At 38.9% G+C, this 12,428-nt stretch overlaps 1 pseudogene; it reads right to left on the bottom strand.

The window, feature by feature from the left end:
- Positions 1 to 641: 641 nt before the first annotated feature.
- On the bottom strand, positions 642 to 6,980 carry LOC106823259 (small ribosomal subunit protein uS2 pseudogene; annotated as a pseudogene).
- Positions 6,981 to 12,428: the final 5,448 nt, after the last annotated feature.

Genomic DNA, 12,428 nt, shown 5'->3' with positions numbered 1-12,428 from the left:
GAACTGGAACATTCATACAGAGCTGGTAGGAAGACAAAATTAGTACAGTCACTTTGGAAAACAGTTTGGCAGTTTTTTCTTCTTTAAGTTAAATATGCACTTACCATATGACCCACCAATCCCACTACTGGGTATTTACCTTAGAGAAACACAAACTTATGTTCATATAAAAACCTCTCCACAAAGTTTTATAGCTGCTCTATTTATAATCACCCAAATAGGAAACAACTCAAATGTCCTTAAACACATGAACTGAAAAGTAAACCACAGAACGTCAGTACAATGGAATACGTTTCAACAACAAAAAGGCTCGAACTATTGATGTATACACCTTGGATGACTTTCAAGGCATTATACTGAGTGAAAGAAAAGTCTCAAAAAGTTACGTAGTCTATGATTTCATTTATATGATGTTCTCAAAAAGCTGTAGTGCTGGGAACAGATCAGTGGTTGTCAGGGCTTAGGGATGGGAGAGGGGATGGCTGTAAAAGGACAGCACAAGAGAGTTGTTTGGGGTGATAGAACCGTTCTGTATCCTGATTACAGTGGTGGTCTCATATATATATGTTCAACATCATAGAACAGTACACAAAAAAAGTAATTTTACTGAATAACAATTTATAAATATGTTTTAGGTCTAGATGAAAAAATATAAAACAAAGTGAGAGCTAAATTGCTTTGCATAACAAAATAATTGCAGTTAGGAGTTGTCTGCTGGATACATGAGTAAAACACTGGGATATCTGAAATGAGTTGGAAGAAGAAAGATCTTGCAAAAACAACAAAACAGCAACACAGGGCAGGCCAGTGAAAATTCCATGCTGCAAGAGTAACAGAAAAATATCAGTTTGTAAATTTCTTCCTCGTTTTTGATGATCTCTCTCCTCTGTTACTTCCAAATTTTCAATAAAAATTCTGATTTATACAGAAGTTTCATGTTAGAGTTACTTTGGTGAATATAGGAGAAATGGCCTCTGCTCATTTATGGCAGCAGCTAGAGCCACAAGGAAAAAGAAGAGCAGCTGAAGGAAGGGAGAGGATGAGAGAAAATTGAGAATCCAAAGTATCAGAGAAGACATGGAAAATGAACACTCCTCCTCTTAAGGAATCTTCTATAATACTGTGATGGGTGTCGCATCTCCCACAAAATGAGAAGATTCATATCTAGTCAAAGAAAAGGTCAGGAGGCTTGAGGACCCTTGGATCACACATGTCTAACTAGGAGGTTTAATGCTGAGGCGCCCTCTGAATTATGCCAATGATAATCATTATTTGGGAACCTTGCAAGCATAATTTCCATAATTTAAGCTATTTGATGTCTAAACTTCTTTATATGAAAGAAATTTATCCATGATGTCAGTTGTATCCTACTGGAATTGCATATTATTAGATTTGATTCTAGCAATCATATTATTTACTTTTCCATAATTTTGCAGCTCTCATGATCACCATTTTATTGTAATGTTGTTTTTAACTCCCCATAAAAATCCACTTGGGCATCTAAGAGATTGAAGACAGCAACCTTCCATGAAACAGCATGAACTGATTGTGTATCTATTATCCTTGAGTGGCTCGTGACCTCCCAGGTACTGGGCCTGCCTCTAACCAGCAACAGCCCCATAATGCACTGTGAGCTTTTATGCCATTGTAGGAGAGGAAGATTTTTCCCTTCTTCCCTTCTAGGTTCTTTGGCTGGCCTAAATAATTAAATTGACATGAGACAGATTAAAAGGGGAAAAACAGATTTAATTTGGTATGTACAGGAGCTCATAAAACTATGAGACTAAAAGGAGAGACCAAAGCAGGCAGATTTTATATCTTTTGAACAAAGAAACAATTGTTTGTGAAGAATTGACAAAGGGGTTTGAGTGTGGGGTAGCAAATTAATGAAGAAGTAACCAAGATTGTTTCTAACAGCCTTCTTGGCCCTGGATTCCCTTTCTCTGGTGATAAGGATGCCTTTCACCTTCCAGGTACAGGGGGGTCTCCTCACATGGGGAATTCAGTTCTTGCTTTCAGGGAGACAAGGGAGGGTCAGACTGTCCTTTTTGCATCAGACATTTCTCAAGTAATTTTAATTCAAAACAATCAACATGCCAAAGTGGCATATTTTGCTCCCCCTCACCATCCTTACACTGTCCCTTGCAGCGTCTCAACTAAAGTACACAAAGGAAAAGGATAGGGTCACTTGTAGGCAGTTAGAAGACAACAAAGTATGCTGGGTTCTCCAAAGTTCTGTGATGTGTGAACAGCACACTTCGGTTTTACTGCAGATATGAGGGAAACAGACAGTAATACATAGCACTCTACTCATATGATTATCCTGGGAAGAATACGACTTTTACAAACCATGTTGGCTCTTTTGTCACTTTTATTCACTTATTTTGAAACTATAGATTTTTTCTATCCCTCACCTCCTTTTTCTTTTTGTTAGGAAAACCATCCTTGCCTTCCTCTGAAATATTCTATTTACAGATACTTGCTGTGTTACTCTGCAAGGGCTGTCACAACAAAATGCCACAGACTGGATGGCTTAAACAACAGAAATTAATGTCCTCACAGTTCTGGAGGCCAGAAATCCACATTCCAGGTGCTCTCAGGGTTGGTTTCTGGTGAGAGCTCTCTTCCCGGCTTGAGGATGCTCCTCTGGTAGGATCCTCACAGGGCCTTTTCTCTTTGTTCTTGTGGGAAGAGAGGGTGAGCTCTGGTGTCTCTTCCTTTTCCTATAAGGACAACAGTCCCAGGGGCTAAAGGGCTCCACCCTTATGACCTCACTTAGCCTTAATTACCTCCCAAAGGCTCAGTCTCCAAATACAGTTACATCGAGGGGCTAGGGCTTCAACATATGAATTTTAGGGGTACATATTCTCTCCAAAATGGTTTCTTTTGTTGAATCGTTCCTTTTTTTTTTAGAGACTGTTTATTTTCCATCAACCTTATTTCCATCTTCTGTTTAAGAATCTGTGGAAGACAGCTTAAGACTACTGAGCAGTTGTTCCTGCCCATTCAGTGGCCTGAGCACTGGGAGCTGCAGACCAGTCTTCCATGGTGGGCTGAGCACCCCAGTCTTCAGAAGGGAGTGGCTGAATAGGCACAGATACACACCTTCAGACCAGTCTGCGACCTCGAGTTGAGTAGCAGCAAACTCAGGAGCTGGATCAGTCCATTCATTCTGAAACTCTCCTCAGTCACAGCCTTTCCAGCATAGGCTTGTTCTTCTTTTTCCATCTCTTCAGGATATCTGTAGAAGTAGAGATCAAGCACGACTTCCCATGGGTGTTCACGGGAGATGGTACCAAGTATGTGCAGACCTTTCGGGGCCAGCATCCAGCACATCAGACCCACTGAGTGAGCTCCCTTGCCGTTGCATGGGATAGCAAAATCCACATTAGGCAGAGGAGAGTCTGTGTTACACAGAGCATGGTGGGTGGGTTAATATAAGACACCTCTGGGAGAGGCTGCTGGTCAGCCTTGGGGTCAGTAACCATCAGAAGTTATGGGTCTTGTAAGGTTACCTGGATCTGGTTAGTGAAGATTCTGAGAGTGAAGTGGCCAGCAATAAGAGTGGCTCCCACGGCAGCCGCAAACTTCAACACAGCCTGCTGATCAGTATTCCAGAAGGGTGTAACACATCAGCCGGGTTTTCAAAGGCAACGATGGCACAAGCTGCCAGCAGAAGCTTCTCCCAGTGTTCTCTTCAGATTTATCATGTGGATGCCATCACTTTTCCTTGCGTGGATGTACTGTTCACTTGGGAAGTCAAAATCGGTGCCACTGAAGGGGGTCCCGCTGCAAGGAATTCGAGGACATCCTCCTCCGTCATTTGCAGGACATAAGGGCTCTGGGAATTGTGAAAGATCCCCTTTCAGTCACACTGGGAGCTCTGTATGGACTCCTCTCTGAGTAACACTGAAAGACTCCCTTTTTTTAATGCTTTACTTCACGATTTTATGAAGAAATTTGCATCAAGGCAGAAATACACCTTCTGAAGAATTCATTTGTTCCTCTATATAACAATCTCTTTTACTGAAGATGTGTCTCTGTTTCTTTTCTTAGGATAATGATGTCCTGAAGAACTCCTGAATCCTCATCCCTGATTTAGGAAATCGCATGATCCGGGGTCAAATGTAGTTCCCTGAGTTCCTGAATTGAACTGTGTTGCTCTTTAATGTCTGTGATTTAAAATCAATAAAATTTCAAAATAAATGTGCACCATTTATTTCTCTCACCTGAGGAGTGATATGAGAAAAGGTAGATTTGAGATGTGATTTGAGTGTTTGGTAGCACAACAAACACCGAGATATTCACACTGTTTGAGAAAAAGGAAATATATACTATAAAGGCAAGAAAAGAAAATAAGAAAGGAAAGAAATCCAATGTACGGGTTAGCTAATTAGTTGAAAATACTGTAACAGCTTGTTGGGCAATTTTGCAATCAGATGGCCCCAGGGATGAATGTGATCAAATTTATAACAATTCATTGTCTTTAAGTGCAGCTGTATACAAGCCCTGCAAGATTCTGGAAGCAACGAAAGCACAGTGACTCTCTTGATTAATAACATTTCCAATCCCTAAAATCTACACACAGAAATGCATCTCGTTATGCCTCGAAGGGCATCCATGGATGCTGTGGAACCCCTTCTGGAGAGACAGTGAAGGAGCTGCAAACCTCTTGTGAATGGCAATCTTAATTGTGCTGCCTTCTTAAAGATGGTCTCTTAAAAGTGTTTTCATTTTTCCTTTGTACCTAAGTTCATCAGGTTAGACTATGCTGTGATTGCCATTTCTCCCCCAGTGACTTTATGGCCAACAAGGGAACATTAGCACCTACTGATTCCTTGTGGAGAACAATCTAATTAAGGACACTTGCTTTAGTTGAATCTCTTATTAAACGCTTCACTCTGTTATTTACTATGGAGAAATCTGCACCAAAGCAGAATTGGAGCTTCCACAGAATTCACTTGTCTTCCCATTTATTCTTCTCCGGAAGGGGTAAGGCTCTGTTGATAGCAACCCAGACAGATGCAAGGGAAGCAATTATGGTTAAAAACGTGATTGGAGTTCAGAGAGCTGCAGGACATCTGCAGATATCAAGGACTCTCAGTAAGGGCCTAACTCCACATTCATTATATGACTTCTTTCCTAGGGTTGTCTATCTCTCAGTAATTACTGGGTTACAGCTACACGTATTTAGCCAGTCCTTTGTGTAGTACACAGAAATAGTCTGATTCAGCTGTTTGAACAATAGTTGATACCCCTTGGTTAGACACAGAAACATCTGACTTTGTCTAACAATCTCTTTCCCTTCGACTGAAGGAAATTTGCTTTAAAAGTATACAGTAAGCAAATGAAGTGAGGAGTAGGATTTTGCTCAGCAGCATCCGGCATACATAGTAAATGCAAATTTCCTTATCTTCCATTCCTTCTTCCTAAAGCCAAAGGAATGCCACTTAGGGAGGAGAGAAAAACCTGTGGCAATTACAATATAAGTAATTTTTTTTAATTAAACTAATCTCTGCTCCTTTCAATATTCTGGAAAGGCAGGGAATAAATGATATCTAAATTAAAGTAAAATTCAAAGTGTAAATCATAATATGTACCTCAGAGGATATTGTTCTTTGGGGCCTATTCGATCTTGTTTTATAGCGTTTCCCTTGTGTGAAAGTTGATGATTAAGTGTATCACGTTGATGTCAGGTGGTGTAGGGAGAAAAAATCAATGTTCATTCTAGGTTTAGAGAATCTTTGGGAGAATGTTAATTAAGGGACAAAAGAGGGAGTTGAGATCAATGGTGGCTAAAAAACTAATAGATGATTGTAAAATAAATATTTGTGCAGAAAACAATCAAGAATATACAAGAAAATCTAAAAGGACAGATTTAGTAGTGTGGTAATAGTTGAGGGAAGAAAGTCTGGCATCCGTAAATATTGTAGCTGGTAAATACCTTTTCAAGGTAAGAAGCACCTCATTCCACAGCTCTAATTCAGAGCAACACTGGGTTATCAGTGAAGTATTGGCCATCTAAAAAGAGAGATTTATTGTAGGTAAAGTATAAGTCCCATTAAGTTCTGTCTTAGGAAAGATTAAATGTGCACACAACCAAGAATAAGCATAACGCTTGGTGAATGTTTAAAGCGTCAAAATGAGGTAAAAAGTCCTATCTGGATTCAGAAGACCAAACTATGCTTATAGGTGGAGGGATTGAAGAATTAAATGAGAAAGCAGTGTGTGAACAGTGCGTGAACTGAGTCTTAAGAGAGCGAAGACAGTAGGGAAGAGTTTCCAACAAGCACCAGCAGTGTAAATAAAGGAGGGAAGGTTGGAAAGCAAAGCCTGTTGCCAAGGAGCGGGGCTACGGCACAGAGACATGGGCCATCAGACAGAAGGCTGGGAAAGAGAGGTGCAGCCAAGACATATATATATGCATATAGAACACATGGGACTTTTGTCCTTTTCTTTCAGTTTGGAGTTGTTCCACTTACAATTGCTATATAACAAATAAATCCAAAGTTTAGTTATGGCTTAAAAGAACTATTTCATTATGCTTACAGATTTTGTAGTCCAGAAATGCAGACAGAGCAGAGAGGGAGTGGCTTGTTCCTGCTCCATGATATCTGGAGCCTCATTTGAGAGGAATTTAGGCTGGGATGACTTCACACCTGGGGGCTGGAACCATCCAAAGCCTTGTTCACCTGCATGGCTGGTGCCTGGACTGGGACAACTTGAAGAACAGGGCCGTGACTAGTGACTATGATGGCATCTCCATGTGGCTTGGCTTCCTCACAGCATGGTGGCCTGTGGGTCAGTGGACTTTTTACATGGTGGCTCAGGGCTCCAGAAGTAAGTGTTTCAGCAAACACGTTGGAAGCCACATGCCCTTTTATGACCCAGCCCCATAAGTCATATGATGTCATTTTCAGTCTCTTGGTTGAAGCAGTTCCATACCTGCCCAGATTCCAAAGGAGGAGACCACACCCCATCTCTCAACAGCAGGGTTATCAATGAATTTGAGGGCACTCTTTTGTTGGTTTTGTTTTGGGGGGGGAGCTCTGTTTTAAATCTTCACGAGAATAAATACTCAATAAGTGTTGAATGAATAAATAATTTGTGGACAAAATATATTTCTCAGAAATATACACTGATAACTGATATCAGGATAAAAGATTGTTAGAAGTTGGGAGAGAATTGAAATTAAGAGTCTTATGAGAAGCTCTCTAAATTAAAAATAAGCATTGTACTAAGCACTTGTGAAATTATACTTCTAGTTCTTAAATCTTCAAGGTAAGTTTTACTCTTACTAATTCATACATGAGAAAATAGAAATCCAAGAAGTTAATTGACTTGGTAGAAGTCTTACAACCAATAAATAGCAGAGACCTGATTTCAAATCAAGTTTGAGTCGTGTTACAGCGCTGGAGTTTTTTTTTCTATTGAATGGGGTGGAAATGGAAAAGAGGGACTCACTGTAAGACACCTTGTGAGGTTAGAATTGATAGGACTTTTCCAACAATTGGATGTGGAGGTGGTCAAGGAGAGGAGAAGCTGAAGACGAACCTTTGTTTCTAACATTACATAATGAGGCAGTTATTGGAGATGTCCTTCAAAAACAGAGAAGATAAAAAGAAGAACAGATTTGTACTGGTTGGCAGGAGGATAACAAAAAGCAGAACCGGCGACATAATTTGCGAGGCTCAGTTCAAAATTACACTTTGTTAAGAATTTCAAGACAGGAACAGCAGACATTAACCCAAGTGCTAGACTCTGTGGCCAACACAAATCGCACTCCTAATGAAGGCAGCCAAGAAGAGAGTGCAGTTTGCAGCCTGTTCCATTTTTGTTGCTAGAGATACAGTGAAGGCGAACTTACAAAACAGGGAGGAAGAAGTATATGATCCTTTATAGATCAGAAAGACAGCAAAAGAACATTAGAGAAATCTATCAGCCGATGGAGTCTATATCATATTCAAGGTCAAATTCTCTTTAAGGACAGAGTGAAAACTTGTTGAGGGTAGAGTGCTAACTTAACCGACCTTCAGTTGTGATGATTCAGAACAATCTCTCTGCACCCCAAGCTATAGGAAGAGGGAAAGAAAGATCATCCGTCTACCGCGGAGAGCCGGTACTGATCCAGGGGTGGAGAGAGTATTCTGGAAGCAGCTTGACACTCGTATGTGGAGACAAATTCTTCATCTAGGAGGCAGGACACTGGGCTCTCCTGCCGTTTGCCACTAACGAGGTGAGTGGCCTTCAACACACTATTCCACCTCCTTGTTCTCATATCTTCACTAATGAAATGGTAGGTAGAGCCAGATGCATTCACTTTACAAACATTTACTGAGTTTCTATTTTGTACTAGGCACCAAACTTACATCTGAATACCAGTGAATAAAAAATCCCTGACACTTTCTACCTACAAAATAATAATATTTGTTTTAAACACACAAAAACTAAGACATGGATGTGTCAGAGATGGTGCAGTCCAGTCAGACCTGGGCAGGAGCTCCAGATTGCCCTCCACCACCTGTGTTCGCTTGGTTGAGGGTCTGCACCCTTCTGCTTTTTATTTTAAACTGTGAATGAGACTAACAGCACCTAACTGCCAAGTGATGCCTCACACCTCTGGACGCCCGTGTGTGCAAAGACCCGGGTCAGTGCCAGGTGCATAATACCTGCTAAATAAACGTCCCTGGCGTTTTTACTCTTTAACTCTTACCTCTCCCCGTGAATATGTATTTCAGATTCTCAGGCATGGTTCTCTCCGTACTAGATCATCTATCGAAGTAAGACTAGCTCCCAGGTCACCTCATCATGGCATTTCTGAACACTGTTTCAAGAGCCTCTACAGATTATTACTATTCTTATTTTTTGACACGCAAAATTTACAATTAGGCCAATTCTTCCAAGCCTCTTTAAAACACATGATGGATGTTTGGAGTTCCCTTTCTCTCAATGTACTGATTCTTACATTTTTTTGGTTCATGGATCCCTTTAAGAATGTAATAAAAATTAAGGGGTCTCTTCACAGAAAAAGGCAGATACAAATGAAAAAGAACACAATGTCACGTGGCCCTGTGCTCCTGGACCCCCTGAAGTCCTTCCATGCACCCCAGGTTGAGAACTCCATCATAATCCCAAGATATATTTATTTACTACTCAAGACTCAAATTTTAATTTGAAATTCATGAATTCCAAGTGGTTACAGAGCTTGGTAAATCATCCTTTACCATTGCTAATATCATGGAAGGAAAACTTCGAATCGATTTGATTTCACAGGCCACGTGTGACTATAGATTTCAGCCCTGCCACAGCCCTTCTGCACACTGCGGAAAGAGACTATTCTGCCCGCGTTTCAAGGTGAGGCTCATCTCCCTCAGTGATGAATCCTGTAAACAAGGCACATGGGATCCCGCTATCTCAGACTGCACCTTAGGTTGCTCCTATGTGCGTCCAAAGATTAGTTAAATGACGTTGATAGTCCTGCATGCCGGGAAGGTCCCTTTGTCTCCACAGACTTGAAACTAGAAGTTATTTGAAGTTTCCAAATTGATTCAAAAGGCAGATGATTCTGAAAACCCCACGATTTTGACTCTTTATAAGTAAAAATCCTTAAATGTTTAGATCTAAGTAATAGTTTATTTTGCGTAAGTGTAAAATATGTTGAAAGCCTATACTCTAAAAAAGCAAAAATGTAATGTTTTATTTTTTCTGTTTGTGTAAAACATCAGCCCTACTCTCAGATTTTTATTTTCTTAACATATTTGTGTAATGCCCTTTTAAAGTTGGTTCATGTTCAGATTGCCTATGACAGACTATTCCCACTAAATATGATGCTTACTCTCTTTCGGTTACACTTTTAGAAGTCATTCCTGTATTGCACACATCGTTACCCGATCCAGCCTGAATGTGCTTTCTTCAAATGGCTAAAAATTCATTAAAAACATAATAAAATAAGAAAACGTTTTAAAGACGTTATTGTGTCATGTGGCTTAAAAAATTTACGATAATGAATATTATTCATCTTCAAAGGTGTATTATTTTGAGATGTCATATTTCAAAACGTGTTAAAAATGGACAGTTTACCTCAACTTTCTGTGAGATTTTAAAGCTTTGATTCCAGGTCTATAAAAACAAAACACAAACATTGTCTTCCACATGGAAATTATTACGAAACTTTTCTAGAGATAGACATTTAATTCAAAAAAATCAGTTCTATTGAAAAGTCCATGCAAAAACTCAGAAAGAGTTACAGATGTGGTATAAGTGTATACTTATGACCCCTGATGTTAGTAGTCTGAGGTTGTGTGTCCAAAACATTGCTTTACATAACACAGACAAATAATTCAATTTTTACTTTTTGATCAACATTGGTTTGAAGTCTCTAAGCTCAGAGATTTAGAATTAGAATTATTACATTGCACCAGAATTAAGTATATGTACTATTGAAATATGAAATGAAATGAAAACAAAAAATGAAAGTGTTTTTTTAATGCTTATCTTCTACTTCAGAAAGAAAAACTTCAAAAATTATTTGATACATGAAACTTCATTCTGCTTAAATGAACATAATTGGTCTTTCACAATGTATTCTCTTTAGACACCAGATTTTTGCTTTAAAAAAAATAGCAGTTCACAGGGCTGGGCAAGTGGCATAGCAGTTGTTTGCACACGCCACTTCGGTGGCCCAGGGTTCACCAGTTTGGATCCCAGGTGCGGACCTACTCATCAAGCCGTGCTGTGGCAGGCGTCCCACATATAAAATAGGGAAGATGGACATGGATGTTAGCTCAGCACTAATCTTCCCCTCAAAATGAAATGAAATGAATAACAGTTCACATTTATTAAAAGCATACTATATGCCTGCTCACATTTATTGAAAGCATATTATATGTCTACTATTAGCTAAATGTCATACGTGTATAATCTCTTTCAATCCTCAAAATAGCACTATGAGAAGAATGATGTCATTTTGTAGATGACGAAAGTGAGGCCTCCGAAAGCTAAGTACCTCACACCACTGGCATAGTGGAAATTTGAAGCTGCATCCTCCTGACTCCCACTTCTGAGCTCTTCTCCGATTCCATCACAAACATCATGGTCTTCAATGTCTTCCCTATTCCTGCAGCTGGTGAAATGTTGCACAAAACAGAAAAACCTAAAGGCATCATATCACTGTAGTTACAAATTGGGCTGTGGAACAAGATTGCCTGGATTTGAAGTCACTTAAACTCTCTGTTCTTCAATTTCCACATCTGCAAAATTAGCATCATCACAATGCTAATTTCAGAGACTTATTATAGGAATGGAAGAAAATCCATTCAACAATACATAGAAATTACTAAAAACGGGCCTGGCAGATAATAAATATTCAATATATGCTAACTGTTAATATAACTACTATTATTAAATTATCTTTGCTTCACACATACTAAGTTGCTTTATAAGGAATAGAAAATTTTGTCAGAAAGAAATCATATTTTATGTGTTTTCATCTCTTCTATAATGCAATTGATTCTTGATATATAAAAGCAAATATTTAGGTTGCCTTCCATCACACTCCAAGGCAACTAACTTTTTTCGGGCATGAGCATTTAGTATTGAAAAATATTTCAATCTGTGAAAACCCAGCCAAAGTCTAACATATTAACAAAAAAGAAAGAAAAGAAGGAAAAAACTAAAGAAAAGAAATAAAGCCCTGGAAGCTGGACATTTACATCACCTTAAAGACTGAAAATAATAATGCCTCCTTCTCAGATTCACTGCCAACACCTTTTCCTTTATACTGGGCATACCAAGCTGTTTACCATATGGGTGTTATTTACCCATTTCAATTGCCCAAGACTGAACTGAATGGCATCCACACACACACAAATGTCCACACATTTTGTAACTTGAAATATTGAATAATAGTTATTACTATTCCGTATGAAAGACAAATGCTTTACCTTTTCATTTAATATTCTAACGTTTGTCAAAAAAATTTCTTATGACTCTCAAACTACTCACAATCTTTGCTTTTCATTTTACCAGATTTCTTTAGTTTTCAAGAAACTTAAATATTTTCCTCCATCATAGTTTTTTTCCTCTTAATGGATGTCTTGATGTCTTAAGTTAATTCTGCTGCTTACATCGTTACTTGAATTATTACAAAACATTGCTGTGAATGAGTAGTAGAGTTAACTAAAGTCAATTTCCTAAGGAATAAAATTTATATTAGTGTAATGATATATATCACACTACTAGTTGTACCCTTCTCTAGAATAGAGAAATGATCTTATCCATGTGGGACTAAGCAGAACTCCAAACTTTCAATAAGCTAGTAACAGTGGAATGTAAAAAGGTAATGGGAATAAGGTAATGGCAAAAATGTAGTTATTTCAAATATATTAACTTTAACTTGAGAGGAGTCAATGTTTCAAACTCATTTCCTA

This window comes from Equus asinus, chromosome 18, assembly GCF_041296235.1.
Source record: "Equus asinus isolate D_3611 breed Donkey chromosome 18, EquAss-T2T_v2, whole genome shotgun sequence".
Classification (NCBI taxonomy): domain Eukaryota; kingdom Metazoa; phylum Chordata; class Mammalia; order Perissodactyla; family Equidae; genus Equus; species Equus asinus.
This window is presented reverse-complemented; position numbering and strand designations above follow the sequence as displayed.